We start from the raw sequence: 22,704 nt of genomic DNA, 5'->3' as shown, positions 1-22,704 counted from the left end.
GCTGGCAGCCACAGTCAAGATGTGCCTGGGAAAGCCACCTCTGCGCTACGAGAACGGCGAATGTTGCTCCTCATGTGTTACAATGTTAATTGTCACTCGTATTTCTGCACAATTTCTCATGAGAACCCCAATCTCTCTAGGCGGTACCCAAGTATGCTAATATAGGCTCGAATTAGCGTGTTCTGATTGGTGTGTTACCCAAATCCTACTTTAGGACCAATCCAAATTGAGGGATTCTGACACTTTGCAACATTGGGGGGTGGTACACCGTCCCAAAAGAGTATATCTACCCTGGGTTTACCTAGGGAATTGTCCGACTTGTCTGGTTTAGCTGACCTGTCACTGACCCATCGTACTCAATAGGTGACTGAAGATACAGAGAGCTGCGGAGCACTCTGTCCGAAATTGACCATAGACTGAGGTTCTACTGAACCTTAAAGTGCTGGCGAAGCACTTTGCTGGGAGTTCGTTGACCCAATCGGGGTCTTGATCGATAGCTGCAGAGAGGGTGGAGCGCAGGCGTTGCTTCCAAACTGCGGGTGCGGTCCTGTCCTGAGCGGTCCTGTCCTGAGCGGTCCTGTCCTGAGGGTTTGCTGTCCTGTCCTGAGGGTCCTGTCCTGATTCCTAATCTGAGGGTATCCTGTCCTGTCCGGGGTGTCCATTCTGCACCTGCTGTCTTTTGAGGGGTATCCTTCCTTGAGGGTTTCCTGTCCTTAAACTGACCCGTGGCCAGGGTTTGGTTTCCACACCAGTCTAGGTAAATACTGCTCTAAGTTCTTTAAACTTGCACCTTTCTATATTTCTACCTTTTGCTAAAATAAAGTGACACCTTTGCATATGTTGATTTTCCATGCTTTTACCGCAAACTATTGAACGAAAGTCATCTGCATATTTTCATGATATGTTCCCATGTCTCTCAATCTTTTAGAGATTATATTTTGCATTGCTGTTTGTCATTTTCTGATATGGTCTAGAACCTCCTTACCTAGACTGTTTAAAGGTCCCTTTACTTTAAGTTTAGCGTGTTACTCTTTATAGGCCCTCCTATAGTAACCCATGCATAGTCTGTCCATGCTTAAACATTTCTGAGATTATATAGTATTTTCCCAATTGCATTTCATATTGCATTTGAATGGTTACCCTGTCGTTATTTCTCTATAGCTATATAATTTACATTATTTTGGTTATTGATTGCCTCATTCTAGTGTACCTCATGCTTGATGATAACGAACTTTAGATAAACATTTTAAAACTTCCAGTTGTCCGTGGTCATTTAAACAATATTGAATGTCATTTGAAATTGCATTTTGCTGCCTTTCCTTTTACAGCTAGGCCCCTGATTCATTGATGTCATAGGTACCCGTGTTGGTGGATGGTAAGTCGGGTACACTGAGTAATAACAGTAGGGAACACACACAATTGGTAGCAGCCCGTGAAGTCGCCTGGTCAATGAATAGTGTGAATTGAAAGTATATGGGCCCTGAAGCCGGAAACGGCGAAATCATTGGCTGGGTGACCTCGCGCGCTCTATCACTTCTAATCATGAAACTGAAGTGGCCATCGAATTACCTGAAATTTCCAGTCCTTTATTAAGTCCTTTGCCCGGTACAGACCATGATGAAATAGACTATACTTACCCCACTGACTTGTCCATGCCTGACCTGCAAGCACGTTTGGCCACAGAATCCAGATTTTCTTTTGACACTGTTTCCAATGCTTCGAAAAGACCCTCACGTTTTGCAGTTTATGCCTCCTTATTTAAAAAACATTTTTTGATTCCTCCTTGGACATATATTTGGCTGGTGCTTTTTTCAATTTACCTTTTTATGTCAATTGGGTTTGTGTTTTATTTTTTCCGAATTATGAATGGACACTATGTCGAGGAAAGAACATGTATTCGACATCTAAATGGAACTTTGGCCCCCCTTTCGTCATCGCATTCTGGAAGTTCAAGTACTTTTTTTTAAAAGTATACTTATTTTACTGACTTCAATCAGTCTAATCCCGAGTCCTTTTATTTCAAAATGACACAGAAGCCTATGTCCAAGGTTAGACTTACCGATACCAAATTATTGTACTCGAAGTCCTTTCTTGATCAGCTAGCTGTTGGCGGCTATGAATTATGGAAGGAAACTATTGACTTAAAATCAGTTTGGGGTTCTAAAAGCTGGCAGGTACAAGGCACTGAGGCTTTGTACCGTGCTTGTCTCATCCCGAATCAAATGTTGTTTTTGAATTCTTCTATTTCACAGACAACATGCTTTGGATTGGCTACTTCTAAAAAATTGAATACTCCAACCATCCCTGAGTTAGAAGAATATTCTGGCTGGAGTAATTATACTCAGTTTTCGATTAGGGACTTGCAGACCCTATTGTTGAATTCATCCTTTAACGTGTCCAGTATGGATCCAAAGGGTTGGCTGATGTGGCACAGGAGTGCTGATTCATGCCAGCACCGTTTTCTGGGTTTGTCTGATGGCTTTACACAGGTCAGACCTGATCCACGTTTTGAAACTGAACATTCTGTCACAACTTACTCTGTAGGCAAATTATGTCAAAATTGGCTGAAACATTCTAAATTGTCTGCAGTTAAATTACATCTTGCAAAACTGAATGATGATGTAGATTTAAATGATTTCATAAAAGGCCCGGCTAGTGGTAGATCAAAAAGATGGATATATGCTGTTTACAATGAAATCTGGAAGACATCGCAGATTGAGGCAGCGACACGCCTTAGAGCTATAGATCAAGCCAATCTAAAAAAAGTGCTTGCTGTGGTAGATAATAGTATTAACATGCTTTCTTCCCGCATTTACACTTTAGACAATATTGTGTCTTCTGTAGTGGATATTGTGCATAATGAAGTGTCTGTGTTGTACCATGGTCAGAATCAATTATGTTCTATCATGCAATTTGCATGGACCCTTCAAACACTTAAATCTGGCAAGGTGCCATGGACCTACATGAATGTTTCTTCTCTCTTTGCCCCCTTTAATTTGACTGACAAGCAGCGCTTGCTTTCCATGCGAGATGCTTCATTTTCTATGTTACATATTGAGAGATTGGAGTCCTTGCCTTTTTCTGTGGCAGAGGCCAACGCTGCAACGTGGCTTATCCACGGTTTGATAACATTACCTTTTGCTTTGTATAAATTTACAAATTGTATGAGATATGTTGCCATAGGTAGCTATGAACCCTTAGATGGTGCGTTTCTCCATGAAGTCTGGTCCCTTCCTTTCACTTATAGATGTTTGAAAGATGGACAGGATGTTTATCTGAATGGGGAGGAGTGTACAGAAACACCAGATCACTCGCTAATGTGTAGGCACATACAATTGCACGGTTCTTGTAACCAGGACCGGCCAAACTTAGCCTGTGTTTTAAAAGGGACTCCAGTTCCTGCAATCACCCCGACTTTTACCTTGCTGGGAAACGGAAGTTATTTACTTATAAATAATGAAGATTGTTGCGGGTTAATTAGAGGTGTTGCTTATGTGGTAACCGTAACTGAGCGTGTAGTGTGCTGCAGAAATGTTCTGTACCCACCCACACATGAAAATAGGGATGTTTCCATCTGGTCACGCATCCCAACCTTGACAGCAGAGTTCAACGGCATGAGCAGAATAAGGGCTCTACTATCCCAGAAAGAAGTGGCCTTGAGTTCGGCTCGGGAAACTTTCGTGCTTCACATAGCTAATACCCGGACTGAGGTTCAGGCCCTTTTAAATACTGATTTACCGTTGCATTTCAGCGAGATGGTTCACTCTATCTTTAACATGTCCTCCACAACTGGGCTGGTGCATTTTTTTAAAACTGTTAGCAGTGGTCTTGTAACTTCATTTGAAAAAATATTTGGAGTCATCCCTGCTTTCTTCCACTCCATTTTTTCGAGTTTGTTTGGTGGATTCCCGGTTTTATTGGCACTAGCGGCAGGCGTTCTAGTGGTTGTTTGCTTCCTTAAATATGGATGCCCCACATGTGGAAGGAGCCGCCCAGCCCCTTCTGGCGCTGTTTCGCAACTGGATGCTTGAATATTATGGCAGGCTGCCGCTTGTGATTTTAAGCACGGCATATGGATTATCGTTTCGATTTTCCTACTTCACCTGTGTCCAGCCTGTGTTTCATTGGCTAAGCTGTGATTTTGACTGGGCCATTGATTTGTGTCTCTGCGGACCGGTTTCTCCTGACGTCGACTTTAATCAGCTGATGAGTCCCATCGTTACTCACGAGTTGGTTTGTACTGGCGAAAGGATTATGGCCTTAGCAGCGATGCATGGACTAATGGGTCCTTGGAACATTCTTACAGCAGCGCAAGATTTCTTGGCACTGAGCTTTCTTGAAAACCCACCGAGTTGTCCTCTGATGGTAATAGAGGCTCCGGTATTAGGAGAACACGTATGTTCTTTTCCTCTTTTGAATTGGAGACTGTTGCTGCATATTTTGCATATTCGGTCTTGCCTTGATAACCTTTATTGGTTTATGGTGATGCCATTTTTTTTTCTTTGCATTTTTTCACCTCCCAGTCCTATTGACTTGAGTGCTGTTGAAAACTGAAATTGACATTTTGAGTTTTGCTTTTTCCATCACTTATTATGATTGTAACGTTGTTCATAGTTCTTGAACTCTGCTCTCATGAAGTTGCCCTTATCTTATCTTATCTTATCCGTGCTCGGATCATGGGGGGGTGTCATATAGCTACTGTTTATCTTTATAATGTGTTAAGTTAGCATAGGCTTATTAAATGTTTAAACGCCATTTTTCCTTTTGCTGCTTCTGCACACGATACTTAATTGTTGATTTAGCTTTCAACCTAGTAGCCCGTTGTGGTTTACATGAGAATAATATGTTATTGCTCTGATATCAGCTTTGCTTAATAAACTATGTCTGTACAGAGAGTCCTGAAGCTTCAGGAATAACACGATACAGAATTGTTATGAGGTCCGATCTCCGCACCTTCATAGACATAACATAAGTGCAGCTTCTGCCTACTTTAGGCTTTAGGCGGGTTTTATATTGCTTTGCTTGGGGCACAGATACACACTTGATGCTGTTCGCATGCAGAGAGAGCTGGTGTATGCTGATGTGATCTCTTCATTCTAGGATCTTGAGGTATGGGCCCGCCCTGCTAAAACCCAAAGAGACCTTCTTAGCTATTAATATAATATGTGAGTTAGGGAGGGTGAGAAATAAGTGTTGTTAACCCTTATTCATTACAGCATGTTAACATGCTGTCACCGTTTGCTTTCTATGGACTAGTAACTATGCTGATAACTTTGCTTCTGATAATATGTTTCCTTGTATTATCTAAGATACTGCGTTTGAGAAAACGGCATTAGTAAATAAATATTTCAAATGTGCACGTGTCCTCATTTACTCCACGTTCTGGTTTGAAATGATTGTATAACGAAAGAGTGTTCATGTGTTCCACGTAACCTGAGGTATTGTAAGTTCATGTTCTGGTTTGTCTAAACATTGGGAGTTTGTTATGACCAATGAGACACTGTAGCTAGCCTGGTAAGGGGTTTTGGGTACTGAGGTGAGTTTTGGGTCACACGAATTCACTGAGGTTCCAAATCTCTATGCACAGTTCTGTGGGAGAACAGAAACCCTGCTACATGGCGCCCATACTTTGGTGGTCTTATAACATGACACTCGAGTAGTATATCGTTCAAACCTTAACCCCTTCACTGTCGTTTCCGGAAAACGGTGGTGTCAGAAAAACCTACCTATTTTTGATATAGGTCTTTTCAAGCTTGAATCTATCTAAAACGGTTTCTTTGAATTACTACCCAGTTGTGCTACAAAGTTTCCTTTGTTTTTCAGTAGTTCCGGTGTAATCATGGCGCAGGCTGTGAACATCCTGCAGCATAGTCGCATTGCGGTGCGCAACCATTTACAGACTTTCCAGGTCCCAGTGGATAGGTTAGCTGTGATTTTAGTGGTGTGTGCAGATCCGGCGTACCCTTACGAACTGTTTTATTCGTGGGTAACGTTTCCGGCAGTGGATGCAAATTCTGGTGTGTTCCACACCTACACACCCTCACCTGTACCGGCTGAATATACGCCGTACAGGGCACTGGAAATACCTATTGATCATTGGCAGCATCGCGTTTGGTTTGATGGCGCCCTACCCCACTCTTTGTCCGCTGCGAGGTTGGGTCCTTTGTCCATTCCAGGCACAAATTGGCCTGCATTGGGTGGATTCACCCTGCACCCGAATCACGGCGCTTGTCCCCTAGCGGATATTCGCAGACTACATGTTGTTGCGATTGCCGTGATTCGTGCATTAGTGCAATACATAGGTCGTCATCTCCCGGGTGGTCCCCCGGGGGGGTCCGGCTGTTCAGACGGAACATGGCGGTTTAAAGCTCAATCCGGTTATGGTCAATTCGGTTTTTGGTAAGCGCCCCGATGATAAAGATGAGTTTCCTTTTTGGCTTGCCGAGAAATTTGACCAACTGGAGGCTGTGTTTCCGAATTCTACTCCTGCTGATAAACATTGAATGTTGACGATTACTTTGCCTAAGGATTTAACTCCTGAACTCGTTGACTGTGAAAGTTGGGGGAAAACTTTTGCGGCTGTTTATGCGAGGTGTTTCGGCACCCCATCTATGTCCGTACTGCCTACGATCGTTAAACGTGTTCAGGATGATCACGGACCGGAAGCAGCGGTTGAATTGGGTATGCGCCTGTGTGATTCTTTTGAGATTGTTAGCGATCTCATACTCTCCAATATAAAAGGAGATGCGGTGAACTTTCAGGTGTCGAATGCTTTGGCTGCTCTACCCGATGCCGAAAAACCCCGACAGTTGGCGAAGATAGTTGTGGCCGCATATAAAACTATAGGTCGCACAAGTAAAGGTCTGAAGTATTTTGCTATCAAGGAGAAAAAAATAACCACAAGGGCAGTCTGCTGAGGTCTGATCTCCGCACCTTCATAGACATAACATAAGTGCAGCTTCTGCCAACTTTAGGCGGGTTTTATATTGCTTTGCTTGGGGCACAGATACACACTTGATGCTGTTCGCATGCAGAGAGAGCTGGTGTATGCTGATGTGATCTCTTCATTCTAGGATCTTGAGGTATGGGCCCGCCCTGTTAAAACCCAAAGAGACCTTCTTAGCTATTAATATAACATGTGAGTTAGGGAGGGTGAGAAATAAGTGTTGTTAATATTTGACAGTGTTGATAAAGTAGGACAATTGAATAGTCCTAAAGGAGTTTAGTTCAGTTAATCATATGTCTTCAATGAAAATTTAACTCATCATACATGCATACATAAAACATTTGCACCCTTTGGACGTTTCAGATTCCGAGCCAGATTGCGCGTGATATCAGATCGACTAAGACGATCCTCGTATTGCTTATAAACTCTATCTGTTTGCCGCATTTATTACTTCGAACCTTGGCAACAGAACACTTTGAGTCAAAACCTTCCGCTTCTCCAACCTCTCCTCAACCTGATGTTGTGAGGTTCTCTTGATATTCATACAAGATTTACTCTGGGATTCAATTGAGATTTTCCGCTGTTCCCTATCTGTTCCCTATCTGTGAATATCACTCTGTAGACTTGTTGACAAAGAATAGACCCGCGATAAAACAAAGGATGTGCTCAGAGCATAAGACTTCCATCGCTCTACATCAGTAGTGCCCCTCATAATTTATCCATCTCGCGGCTTAAATTTAACAAGGGTCTTACAAATATTATTTGATCAGTCCTGATGATGGTCTCAAGGATTTGCTCACAGGAGACCGAAACGTCGACCTCTACCCTTATCCTCTGGAAATTATTAACATTATACTTTGGATAGGTGTATACAGTCTTACAGAGAAGCTAACTGAAACTGATTGTACCCTTCCTGTATTTCTGTTTATATATTTGTATTTTAACCCCTGCTCACTTTTTTGATAAAATTCAATATTTTGCATATACACCTTTCTGTAGTCTTTTGTTGCTTGTTGTTAAATGTTTTATGTATGCATGTATGATGAGTTAAATCTTCATTGAAGACATATGATTAACTGAACTAAACTCCTTTAGGACTATTCAATTGTCCTACTTTATCAACACTGTCAAATATTAGAATTCTTTTTCGAATTAAACTCCCTTGGAGGCATTTTCTACCCATTTTATTGGAGTTACCCAGCGCTCCATTGAGGAACTCAAAAAACGCTAGTATGACCCGAGGAAGCGTGCAAAGGAGAGGCTGGCAGAGAGGAAGAAGCAAGCTAACCTTACAGGTGGAGGGAGGAACACAGCACCTGCACCAACTGCCCTGGATCTCCTGGTCGAGTCCACCCTCCAGCCGGAGAGTGTGAGTGGGATTGGGGATGCAGACAGCTCAGCCAGAGCCGCCAACAAACAAGGTAAGATGCATGCACTGCATGCTGTGCCCCCCACTCCCTAACCCCAATCCCCATTGAGGCATTGTGAATCCCACTCCAGTACATATTTTACTAAAAACCAGCAATGCATTATGGGAGATGTAGTCAGAAGTAACATATGTCAGAACAGTCAGTCCACTGAACCCAAAGGCATGTGACACACATCAGCAATTAGCAAGCAGAGGACAGTCAGTCTGATTGGCAGGCATGAAATGTATTATTATGCAAATGCTGCCAGATAAGTGAGGAAATGTACATTCTGTCTTCACAGGTGAGCCATCGCGCAGGGCTGAAGAGGGGAGCAAAGGAAAAACACCAAGGACAGAGAGGACACAAGAGGAGGAGGTCCTGTGGCCTGCATGGCACACCACCCCACCACCACCACCATCACCATCACCACCACCACCATCAACGCCACCAGCACCGAGAGCCAGGGAGCATGCAGTTGCCAGACTCCAGCAGATGGAGGTGTCCGAGGAGGACAACATAGGAGGACAACAGTCCACAGTGGCTGAGGATGCCAACGTTGCAGGCTCACAGTCCCCCACAGAGCGCGCCCACACACATGCCAGACGCCGCAGGGCAAGGGCAGCCAGACCAGCTTCACAGGGCAAGGATGATAGTTCTTGAGGGGAACATGCTTAAGGTGCAGCGCATGCAAGGCAAAGCCATAAGGTCAGTTCAGCGGCAGATGGTACAGATCAATGGGCACATGCTGTGAATTGAGAAGGGCATCTGTTACATGAACAATATTGTGGCTGAGGGCATGAGGGACATGTCCCAGGCAGTGAGGCTGCTGTGCAGCAAATTGGATGAGGACCGCTTGGCAAGGCACAGGGAGAAGCAAAAAATTGACAACTACACCAAGGCGGTGAACCCCCTCTCCACTGCCACCTCTCTTCTCTGCAGGCGCTTGGTGGCCATGCAGGAGGAGATGGCCCACTGCAGCCGTGATGTGGCAAGGGGGCTGGTCACAGTGACCAGTGCACTAGAAGTGCTACAGACCAAGCAGGTAGCCACTAAAGGTGATGGGGGAGATAGTGAAGAGGCTATTAGCTGCAGTAGCATCACGCTCCCTATCACAGAGTCCAGGAGGCGCAGCGAACGGCACAGTGCTGCCATAGGACAGACTGGCAGTGAGGACAGTGTGCCCAAGGAATGCAGCAGTGCAGCGCATGGGCGCAGGAAGTAATGCCAGTCTTCACATGGTTTACCGAAATGGGTGATGTAACCCGTTTTTGTTTTGGAAACTGCATTTAAATTAGGCCTGGCATGTGACACCTTTCATGTTGTAGTGGTGTGCTATGATAATTAAACACCATCACTCACTTACAGTAACTGGCTGTGTCTCCTTACTTACTCAGAAATAATTGCGTGTTATCTCAGCCCGTCTGTGTCTCCCATCTGGTGCTGCTGCCACACCTGCTGCGCTGTGCTCTGGCTGTGGACAGTCCTCACCCTCGTCCTCAGAGTCAGTTAGTTCCACTGCTGATCCTTTCTTTGTGGCAAGGTTATGCAGCATGGCACATGTTGCTATTATTTTGCAGCAGATGATGGGGTGGTACTGACGTGCAACTCCACTTTTGTGGAGACAACGGAACCTGCTTTTTAGAAGTCCAAATGTGCGTTCCACAACATTGCGCGTGCTTTTATGTGCCACATTGTATCTTCTCTCACTTGGGGTGGAAGGGTTGAGGTATGGAGTTAGGATAAATGCCCGCACGGCATATGCGCTGTCACCTAAATGGGAAAGGATGTGCCATTAATAAGAGTCACCAACACATTCATCCAAGCTATACATCAGGGTGTGTCACATTGATTTACCCAGCAGGTATCCTTCTCCAAATTCACCACCAGCCAGACGTGTGTACATTCCACTGTTCCTGAATATTTAGGAGTCATGGGTACTCCCTGGAAATTTGGCCACGGTGTCATTGATGATGTTGTTCGCATCGCATATCACCTGCACGTTGATGGAATGCGTAGATTTGTGGTTCCGGTATATGTATTCTGTAGCTGTAGGTGGGTAGATTGGTATGTGGGTCCCATCAATGCATCCTACTACATGTGGGAACTGTGCCTTTTGGTAGAAATCCAGCTTTGTCTTCTGCAGTTCCGCCTGTGTGCTGGGGAAGCGTATGTAGTGATGAATTCTCTGCATCATGGCATCCAAGAAGGAGTTGAAGAAACAGGACAGGTAACTCTGTGACACACCACCTGCCACAGCTATCACCCCCCTGGTGACTTCCTGATGCAAGTAGGTGCAGGCTACAGAGCACATGAACATGTGTTGGTATGGCGTGCGCCCTTGGTGTCTGATGCTCCAGGAGTGGGTGCAGGTCCCGTATCAGGTCTAGGATGGTTTGGGGGTGTAGCCTGTACCTCTCTTGTATTTCAACCTCAGTCATTTGGAACAGTGTAACACGCAGTCTGTACGCACGCTCCTCCCATCTCCAGATCCTCAGTCCTGCTGCTCGCAAATGTAGCCGCCTTGTTATTACGTAGAGGGCCACCATTGTGTTCACACTGTTGCATTTTGGGGCTGTTTATATGCAGTGCACCTGATTACCACCTGCTTTGAGCAGTGGTAATTAGCAACTCTTAAATACCGAAAATTCGGTATTACCGATTTTTGGTACATCGGATTTGCAATTATTTAAGGATTTCTTATTTACCGATTCGGTATTTAGGGGTTTCGGTGTCTGCTAATTGCTAAATAAGGAATCTGTAACTGGTTTCCCTTATTTTTACCGATTCCTTATTTGCGATGGCGTTCGGTATTCCCTACATCGCACATGGCTTACTACTGGTCGGTAACGCAGAAATTTAACGAATTTTGGCGTTACCGACCGGTATTTAGCCACCTACATCTAGCCCTTCATCTCTCCGACGGCCCCCAGCGCTTTGAAAACCTTAAGGGGTGATGTGTTTGCACTTTCCAAATAGGAATTTTTAATTCATATCTGCAGCTCTGGATCATTGCCTTGAGCTCATTCTTTTTAAAGGTCTCACTCACCGCCTACAAAATTCATTTATATAATTTAACACAAGGATTGGCAATGCCAGTGGGTCTGGCTTATAAATGAAAGTGCCTTGTGTGTCACTGATGGGTTAAAGCACTTAAAAGGTCATCAAACATGTACTCTGTTACTCATCTTTGCACTCATACATCTCATCATCCATCCACTGACTCATTCTTGCATTCACACTCTGACCCAATCGCAATAAAACATACACAATTTGAATGACATATGGAATAATATACCTTCCTCATGGCTGCCAACCTCCCATCTGTGCTGCTGCCAGAGAAAGACAAACGCCACATATTATCTGGTTATCTAAGACATGTTTGCAGCACTACAGTGTTCAAGCTCTGGCTCACAATAATTAAACAAACTGACCACAGCTGTGTGGCGGGCAAGCACTTTTTTGTGGAAACACACAACTTCTGCCCAATCAAAACATGTATTCCTGATTCCCAACATGTGGATGGAGTCAAAGTCCCTCTCTAGTGATGATCACATAGTTCTCTGGGGACAGCCGGGCTGTCAAGCCAGACTAAAAAATAGCAGACCTGCCTTGCTCATCGATGAGGAAGCAGCTAACACAGCCTTGCCATTAGGTAGCAATAAATACTGTATTTTCTCTTTCCGAGAGAACATTTTTTTTGTTTCTATTTTCAAGGTAAAAAGCCGAACAGGGCCCCACAAAACATTTTGGACCGAGGCACTATAAAGCTTCTGATAGTGCTGAGTGAATGAAAGTGCCGACTAACGAGTAAAGGGTGCGTGAGTGATACTGTTTGAATCAATTGCCTTGAAATGTGTAGAGTGCACAGTGAGTGCCAGTGACATCACATGTAAGTGGAAGAACACTGATGCCCGGGGACACAGGGAGTAACAACAGTATTCTCAAAAGAGATACTGCCCTGTAACCATGGACTGCCCAGGACCAGAGAAAAGACTTCGCACAGATCTGCAAGAAGCATTAAAAATATATATTTGGCCAGTTTTTAATATGTTTGCCAAGATGTGCATAAATATCTTAAGCATGGTAAAGGAATGGGGCTGTGTGACTGGGAAAACAACTGTACAGAACTTCACCAAGTTTGTCAAGATGCCGGATCTCATTCTTATCTGACTGTTTTTAAATGTTAAATTCTATACAGCTCTTTTCCAAAACATCCCTTTTTTTTCCAACATAGGGAAAAGAAAGTATTAGCTGACTGCAATAATAATTTTAACCTAGTGATGGCACTAATGGTCTTTAAAATAAAATAAAGGACAATCGTACCAAAAGGCTTTGGTCGTGCACATCGATTGACTGGAATACTGGAGGACAGAAAATAACATGACAGCACCCATTCCTGCTCAAGGACATCACAGACTATATACTGACATTCTGCAACCTTCACAATCCTTAGAGTAGTGGTCTTTAAACTTTTTAATGACTCTTCCCCCTGGCGTAAAAGAAATATAATTAGGTCCCCACAGAATGACAAACACGTGTTCAAAATAATTCTATAAACTTGACATTTCTAGATATATTTAACAACTCAAACATGGTAGTTATTGCTTTTAAACAAAATGCTATCAAATTGTAATTGTATGTATATAGCGCTTACTGCCCCATATGAGGTGTCAAATCGCTTTTCAGCAAGTAGCACACTAATCCAGAACCCAAAAGGATTAGTGGTGGATTAGTATAGGGAAATATGAGTATAGTATTAGTATGACTATAGGGAGGTACAAGCTAATTTGTGCGAAGGACATGGGAGTCTGTTAGTTGGATTGAATAGAGTAATGGAGGGTTAGAAGAGGGAAGAAAACCAGAAGTGTTATTTGGGTGGGAGATCATAGTAGTAAGGTGAGGTCTGGGATGAGTAATGGAGAGCTGTAGGAGGGAAGAGACTGTTCAAAGGGGTTAGGGAGAAAGAGACGCGTAGTAGAAAAATGAGGTTTGGGATGAGTCAAAGGCGAGATAACATGAGGGAGAATTTAGTAGGGTTGTTTGGGAGATCATAGTAGTAAGCTGATGTTTGGGGTGAGCTAGGAGGTGTAGAGAAGGGAGGAGTCTAGATAGGGTTATTTTGGAGATCATGGTAGTAGAAAGGGTTTGGGATAAGAGAGAGTGAAAATAGAGGAAAATTGATAGAGGTGTAGGGTGATGGTAGCACAGAGTAATGCTTTCGAGAGAGTAATTTATTTTTCTTTTATAATAGGACAAAAATAATAAATACATGGATACATACTTACATAGTAAGGGTATATATATATATGTAAGGAATATAATAATTTGCAATTTGTGTGTTTCGATTTTTTGGGGTAGTGAGAGGAGATATTGATGTAGTTGATTTCTGTGAAAGATTTGTATGTGCAGTTCTGCTGGTGAGTGGTATTTGAACAGTACAAGGGTGGTGGTGTGTTTTGGAGAAGAGTATGGTATGTGTAAGAGGGAAGGAACAAGAGTTATGAGTGTTTGTGTTAGATTTGATCACTGGAATAGGTAATGTGTGTGGTGGAGAGGCGTGTGCGACTTGTATGGTTGTGTGTAATTGGTAAAAAGAAGAGGCAGGTTTTGGTGGATGGTGTGATGGACGGCTGAGTGTAGGTTTTGCCATAGTAAAAAGGGATCTGTTATGAGCAAGTAGAGGATAGAGCTGGTGTTTTGTTTGAACAGGGAGTGTGTGTCTGGATGCATCAAAGTTATGTATAATGTGGCTTTGTATTGTGTTGGTGATGTGTGGGTGTGTTAGAGGTATAGGACAGAGTTGTGTTTTGTGCGAGAATGCAGGTGCCATAGTGTTGTAGTTGGGGTAGAACTGTGTGTAGGTGTGATTTGCTAGTGAAGTAGGATATATTATCGCTGCTGATCCCATTATGATACGTCTGAACTTCATAAAGCAGCTGTCCGTAATCATCAATATCCTCTCCATCCTGAAGCTGAAGAAGGAATGCATCAGGTTATATCTGCATCATTAGAGAACAGTATCCTTGCCTCCACCTCTAGCGCCTATAACACTGATATTTTACCTTTGATGAAGATGGTAAGGGGCACTTACTGCTTTGTGCAAGATCTAAGTCCTTTCAAATTGTGATGAGTTGCATAGAGTCCACTCTGTCCTGAATCCAGCAGTTATTTTTTCCCCGTATACTACCCACAGCTGCCTATTTCATTGTGGCTGTTCTGTGTTCTGCTTTGTTTTCAATCCCGGCAGCTAATTTGTGTTTGCTTTCACATTTGATCAGCGACAGTTAATCGATTAAAGCTTCCACTAGGGTTTGCAGACTCACTCCCCATTTTCTCCCAAAGTCCTCAAGACAAATCTTGATTCCCTCACCTGCACCGATGGTTCAGTAATCATTCAGAATGTGGTGACCTGATGGCTTTATCAAATTCTTTGGATCAAAGCGTATCAGATTTAATGTATTTACTTACTGAATTAACCAAGAAAGGGTACAGAGATTTAAAGGAGAACTCAGAGTTCTGCCTTTCCAAGTCTGGTGTTTGGTGAGGACATTTTAGCACGAGAAAAACACTTGTCCACCAATAACATTCAGGACATCCATAATGTACCACATTCCAATACTGTTTCCCACATGCGCCCCCTTTTAGTAACAGGTGTGTTTTTGTCACCAATGAATTTTAGGCTGTGCAGATATTTCTAAGGACCTTTTGGGCTTCGCAAAAGTGAAAATTCTGAGCCTTAACCACGGTACAGGAAAACAGATCATTCTTTTGTTTCTTTTAAAACTGCTCTGTCATCAGCTGCGGCTCTAGGTTTGTCCAATTGTTCCCAGATGAGTGTACTGTACTGTCACAGAAAAAAAGGCTTTTAACCTCAGGATATTATGATAGGAGCACAGTGACAAATGAAAGCCATTCCTGTTCACTTCTCTGCTTTGGCTCTTGCTGCTGTAGTACCACAAGGATAATGCATGCAGGTGGCTGTTGTCCACTTAGTTGAACTGGCCGAAAACAGTGTAATGGGTTCTTTGCTTACAGTTGCTGTTAGTGCCCTTCTGTTCACTATGAAAACACATCATTTGTAAAAATCATGAATTTAAGAGTATGAAATATGATTCTTGCCTGTTATCGTGCCCTCTGTTAAATCCTGCCTCCTAAGATAAACCCCATCCTTGTTAGTAAGCACTACCCATCTCCTCAAGACCTGGGTTATACCGATAATAACTTGTGATATTGTGTATTATGTCGCTGGGTCCTGCCTCAGACACAGTGGTGGAAACTTGGAAGCAGTTTATGCTATGTGCATTAGCTGAAATTGGAGTAGTGGAAAGTGGGTGTATTCTCCTTGTGTACTATTCCCAAGCGACTGAGTGTGTTGCCTTTAACAAAACTGGGATTCTAGCTGACAGCCAGTGTGTCTCTGTCTGTACTCAATCAAAGTGGTGTGATTTCCTTAAGCTCTGGTTACTAAGCTTTTTTTAATTAATACATTTGCATGGATACCACTTAAAATGGCACCTATGGAAAAATCTTGCTTGATGCATTCCAGTCCCCAAAAGAGGTAGCTGTAGTAGAATGTGCTGTCCTTCAATCACTGCACGACAAAATGTCCAATGGGAATGTTTTCACTAATTCAGCTGCAAAGAATGCAGCCTAGTTACCGGATTTCAGCATCACTCTACTTGTGTCTCTCATGCTCAAGCCTGCTTTACAAAAACTTGCTCTTTCAAAGAAGTAGGTATATGAGAATGAAAAATTGTTTTGAAGAAATAATTGGTGCATCAGCTAATAGAACATTCTATGAACTTCAAAAGTGGTGGCCCTAAAATGCTATTATTAGTTGTGCTTGTTCATATCACGATAATCCACATGTGATCAAAGATGGAATGATACTTGCTGCTAACACACACTAGTTTGCTCCTCCTTTTCTTCCATTGTTCAATAGTACAGTATTTGCAGGCATAAAATGTTGGTGAAGATGTCAACCACCTAGAACAGTTCCTCCAGACCATCTAGAACAGTTCCTCCAGACCAAAGGCGCCTCTTTGTACATATAGAGATAGTCTTCATTTAGATGCCTCCTTTTCGTGATTTTCAATATGTGTAGGTCATGGTTTGTTTGTTTTCTGGGGATTGAAGCTTTTCCTTGTGCAAAGTGGGCCCTGCAACTCTCGGACATTATCCCAAGGTTTGGATTGCCTCGCAAGATTGGAAATACAGGCAGCAACTTTCTGCCCTCCATAGTCCAAGAACTGTGTGAAGGACTCCTTATACATTTCCATTAATCCTCCAGTAAAGTTGAGCATTTTAATTGAAACTTGAAAAACAAAATATCGAAACTGTGCAGCGGAACATGGTTGAAATGGCTAGATACCTTAGTCTTGATCTCAATGAGTCATATCTCTAACCAAAGCACTAGGTTGAGTGCTAATGAAATACCAAAGATTATTCCTCCAACTACTCCAATATCTCGAGGTTTACTAAATATACACCTATCTGTTCATGTTATGCTAAACTATTGCAAGCAACTTACCCAATGTCTCAAATGCTTCCATTCTCAGGTTAAACTTGTTCGACCAAAGCTTGCCACGATGCCCTGCATAGAGTCTGGGCACTGCTTAAAATTCATCAGAGCTAGTCAATGCTGTGGTCAACATGGCGTAGCTATTGACACGTTTCCCATCGCTAACATCACTGTTACGAGGACTGCTTTTCGATCCATGCTTCACACTGAATAAGAATTGCTCATTATGAACAGGAGCATCCCACGGGGCAGGGATGTCTTATCCCAGCCACTGAATCACAATGAACCCAACATGCTGTGACCTCACCTCCTCCGATCCAGAATTACAACTGGTGACTTAGGTAGCAGGTGATGCCCTGTCTACGTCATACCTCAGTTTGCTTGAACAAATGTCTTCAGAACAAGCAAATTTGATTGGTTGCTTCATTGCATGGCTGCGTGCTGTAGAGATATTATGGGGTGGACTAGAAGACCGCAAAGAGATAGTACTTCCCATCATTCTCAGAGGTAGCTAATTTGTCTATCAACAATCCTACCCTCACAAACATCTTCAAGTCCCACATGGGGTTCACTAGTACTTCTGTCTTTCCAACCTGCACCCGTTTATCCACATGGGCACCTGCAGGTCACAAAAGAAACCTACCATATGTTGGGTCGTCCTGGATTTTATACGGTTTCCTGTGATTGTCAATCATGACATGGAGCCACTTGGTGCTCTAATGAAAGATAACAGCATCCAGATCCACCAATATGCAGATGACACACAACTCTATTTGAAACTCTCCTCTGCTTCAAGCATCCAGTGCCTCACACACTGCTTGCTCACCTCATCCAGTCCAGGATGTCCAGTGTCTATTGTAGCTCAACCCAACCCAAACAGACTGCCCATTATTTGTTAAGAGCAACAGATAAGACACAGTACAAACCTGGCTCAGTGAAGGCTTTGAACCCCAACTCTCACTGAATGGCAAATCACTTAGATTCACCCTGAATGCCAGCCTCTCCCTCAAGAAACACACTGCCAAAATAGAAAGACAGCATGGTACCAGCTCTCTCTTCTAAAGAAAGTCAAACCCTTTCTTCCAAAAAGCACATTCAGAATTGTTGTTCAAGCCCTTGTACTCTTGCATCATCTGAATGGTTGCACTGTCATACGCCATGGCCTCCAAGACTCCACACCGGCATCTCTTTGGCCCATCTTACATGCTGCAGCGAGTCTCATAGAAGGCATGAAGAAATAAAATCACAAACCCCCCTCCCTGATGGAACTCCATTGGCTCCCGTTTTAGCCGATACCATCTTCAAAAACAGCTGCACCATTTCAAAAGCCATCACAACCAGCACTCCTGCTTATCTTACTGATAAGCCCACTATCTCTGGTGGTTCTCTGCACACCTGCAGCTAGGACACCATCAAAATGCAATGAAAGTAAGAAAAATAGCACACAGCCTTTTCCATCTAAACGCCCAGAATCTATAACTAAATCGCCATTTTCATCAGGATCAAATTTAAGAAAGAGTTGAAGGCTGGCCTCTAAAAAGTACACTACATCACATGCATTAACCATCCACAACTCAGCTTCCTCTGTTATTACTCGCAAAATGTATGGTTGCCTCTAACCAAGTACAGTGCTCCACTGACTTTTGGCAAGGTTTGCGCTATAGAAATACCAAATACATACATGTTTTTGCAAGACCTTAACTCAGCCTGCTGGCTCTACTTTCATGTACCTCAAAGATTCAAAATGAGATGTGCCCACAATCTTAGTTCCATTTGAATGGGAAGAACAGTGCAATAATCTGCATTTGCCAGGACATTATATCACTGAATGTGAAAAAAACTTTTCCTAGTCCACATCAAGACACAAATCCTTGTCCTTTCCTGTTCTACCTCTAGCCCTCTAGCTCCTACTGCCAAAAGACTACTCTGTGAGAAAGGGAATGCCAGTTCTAAGGGGATTCCAGAAAACGTAATAGAACTGAGAACCAGATAAAGGGCCCAATCTCCTTCTTAATTTATTCACAGGTGAACTTTCCCAGGACTATCTTCCCTTCGGATGTCCCTTTACCATAAAGAAGCACAATTGCCAAAGTTGGATCTACTATATCTGCAGAAATAAAGCAACTATTTTGTTGCTTATGGGTGGGCTGGCTCCTGCTATCCTGGCTTTATAGTACCTGCCGTCAGGCACTATGTGTCTCCCCCCAAACTTTCAAAGGAAAAGCAAAAGAAAGATTTTAGAAACTGCTGGGTATTTACAATCCTGGTATCAAACTATGGGATTGGCCTCTCAATAAAGGAGATTAGAATGGGCAATAATATTTGAGGGGAGACAGCCAACATCACAAAGGCTGTTTCAGAAAGTATTAACATTGAACCAACTGCTCAGAGAACAGTCACCCGGCAGAATAACATGGTCTTGGACTTTGTACTTGCAGCTGAGGGAGTTGTTCTCATATTGGAACTGAATTCAGTTTGTATATCACTGATTATTCTGAAGCTGTTGAAAACATCTGTGGTTACGTTCAACAACATATTATTGAGTAAAGGAACGCATACTATTGATGACAAACCAGAATGGTGGGATCTGTGATCAGAGCTGATTAGCTTTTTGATAATTTGGGAACTGACATTATTGAAACTTGGTCTCATTCTTGCTGACCTCTTTTACCGTAATCTCTGTATTTGGGTTGAAAGGCCCGAAGGAATGTAGTACCAGTAAGAAAGTCTGTTCCTTCACTGCATTCTATCCGCTCTTCAGACAATAATGCCATGATTTACTTATCAAGCTCAATGAAAGTTTGCAAGGATACGGACAGGACATCATTGACTTAAAGCACATCAAAATAAACATATAAAAGTGTTCTAAATTTGGTGGAGCACTGACGGATGGGTTTGTAAATATGTTATGCTAAGATTTAACTATGTAAAATACGAAAGCCATCTTCTGAGGCTATCTTAATGTATTTATGTGAAGCTTCTATAAAACAGAAAGACAGGGTTTGGTATTCTTGGTGCCTGAAGTGTGTATTTTCAAAACATCCAGTGTATGTAGAAACAAAGTAGCACTAAGCTCGGTTTATCATTAAAGAACCCTTACTCTACTGGTTCTCATGATCCTCTTCCTGCACAGGCTGCTTAAAATATCTACGGTTTAACCAAATGACTCAATTCTGGAAGCTTCAGATAATGACTTTCAAAAGTATTTGCCGCCTGCCTCGGATAGCACCTATCCTAGACCACTACCCAATTTTGTGATCACAGCTGTAAGAAATGCATTTTGCAGACTTACTCCAGGTGCAGATACTGAGTTTTTCTTCGAAAAGGGAAAATAACAGGAATTATTCAGAACACCTCTTTATTAAGTCCAGCTGAATGTTTACTCTTTTACAAACTACCACATAAAACCTTTCCAAAACTTTATTCGACAGTTAAGTCATAAAAGCATTACAAAACATGCATTTTACACAATAAAAACCTTTTAAAATACATTTAAATAGATATTTAAAATAATTAAGAAGCAATGAAATTTCACAAAATTAATGTCGAATATTCAAAAAAAATAGGGGATAGGAAAGATATTTACTATAAACATTGGCATCATATTAATCACCTTGGCTCAGTTTATCATAACAGTAGCAGCCCCCTCATCATATGTTTTACATCAATCCATCAATTTACTTCCAGTCGAATTACCCATGCCCATTTAAAAAACTTTGCCATAGCAATAGCAATTGGGAGGCTGGGATCAGTACACATTATTCTCAGCGCCTCATCATGCTTTCGGGAGCCAATTAATCGGCATATTGGTTTCACCCATTTATCCCGTGGGGCTGTGTACAAAGGACAAAAAAACAGAAGATGACTTATGGATTCTTTTTTATCCCTACATTTAGGGCATTTGTCATCATTCGTCCCTGCCCACCTTGCGGTAAATGACCTTATAGGGAGGGTACCTACCCTGAATTGAAAATAAAGCTTGCGATCGAATGGTTTCTCAATAGCGTCCCAGTATAGTTCTAATGCTGGGTACGCCTTGAATTCTAAAAATCGCTCAGTCAGATGGGATGAGGAACTCATGGCACATTTCTCTGAAGTGACCATCTTCCAATATATCATCTTCATTTCTTTCTTAGATGGGAATATAGCATTAGTTGGGTCGTTCCATAGTTCAATCAAACCCATTCTCCCTAGCAAGGATCTAATTGCTTTCAGCCAGCCAATTTTATGAAAGCGATCCTTCTCTATTATTTCCGTTAGGCCCCGGGCATAATAATGCAATTCCTCGGTGGTCCATAATCTGCGCTAATATAATATTGGTCGCAGAACGGCCAGATCTTGCACTGCTCTTTTACCAAGATCCCAGAACAGAGGAATTAAGGGGGTACTTTGGGGGACACAGGTAACTTTTCTCAAAAATTCATTTTCTAATAATGTCAAATGCTTTAAATTTGCAAACCCCTATAGTTCGGCACCATAGAGGACAGAGCCTAAAACTTTCATCCCGTAGATCTCAAGTAAAGGTCTAATAGGCTTAGTATGGGAAGATTTAAATCTCTTTAAAAGAATGCCTGCTTGTTGCTTGTCCTTAGTATGGTCATATCTAGCTGCCTATTCCAGCACATATCACTCTGCAGGTTGACCCCTAGATAAGTAAGGGTGTCAACCTGTTCTAGCGAGCAGTTGTTCATATATATGTTTCTCTTAAACCGCTTAGTAGATTTAGGGCACTTAGGTTCAGTAAGGACCATAAATTTTGTTTTAGCGGTATTTATTTCGAGTCCGTGCAGCTGGCAAAAGTCTGTGAAGCGCTGAAGTGCCCGTTGGAGGCCACTTGGCGTCTTTGCCATTATCAGAGTATCGTCCGCGAACATAAGGATCGGGACGCACTCTCCAACCATCACGGGGGGCATCAGTAGGGACCAGGGCAAGGTAGTCTGCCGCCCCGTTTACGAAAAGTGAGAACAGGGTAGGTGCCATAACGCAACCCTGCCTCACTCCCTGCTCTACAGGGAAGGCTTCCGTAACCTCGCCCTGCTTACCCCATCTGACTCTAGTATAAGTGTCCTCGTGTAAGCGGACAACCAAGGTCAACAATTCCGAGGCCATTCCTAGATCCTTCAACACTTGCCAAAGTTTCCCTCGGGTACAAGATCAAACGCCGCCCTTAGGTTGACAAATACCGCGTATAATACCCCTTTTTCCAGGATAACTGTTCGCCAATATAGGATAATAAATCGAAAGACCTGATCTATCGTACTGGTCCTAGATCAGAAACCAGCTTGTAATGGGCTCAGGATGCCCCCCTCGTCCATCCAGTCCTGGATCTTTCCCAGTACCAGGTGACCCATTATTTTTTGTATGGAATCGATCAGGCTAATAGGCCTATAGTTGCCTGCTAGGGACTTATCCCCTTTTTTGTAGACAGGCACAATTTTGGCTCCCTTCCATGAATGGGGAACAGCCATCCCCTGAGCAATAGCATTGGATAGATGGGAGATATACAATCGCCACCTCTCCTTATCACTTAGAAATAGATCAGCGGGTGTGCAGTCCATCCCTGGGGCTCGCCCCTCCATTACTGACTTCAGGGCTCTATCCACATCCCCTAAACTAAAAATAATATCTCCATAAAATATAAAACCAAAAGCCGCCTCAGTTAGATTGCCTTCTATGTTAGCATACTGGGGCTTAAAATACTCAATCCAGGAATTTTGCGGGAAATTATTTTGCGGGCTATTCACACATCCTCCTCCTTCCCATTTATAGGTATCCCAAAATAGCTTCTGGTTTTTGGACCGACACGCTCCTTTGAGATCCTGCCACAG

The sequence above is a fragment of the Lissotriton helveticus genome, chromosome 5_1, assembly GCF_964261635.1.
Source record: "Lissotriton helveticus chromosome 5_1, aLisHel1.1, whole genome shotgun sequence".
In the NCBI taxonomy this organism is placed as follows: Eukaryota; Metazoa; Chordata; class Amphibia; order Caudata; family Salamandridae; genus Lissotriton; species Lissotriton helveticus.
This window is presented reverse-complemented; position numbering follows the sequence as displayed.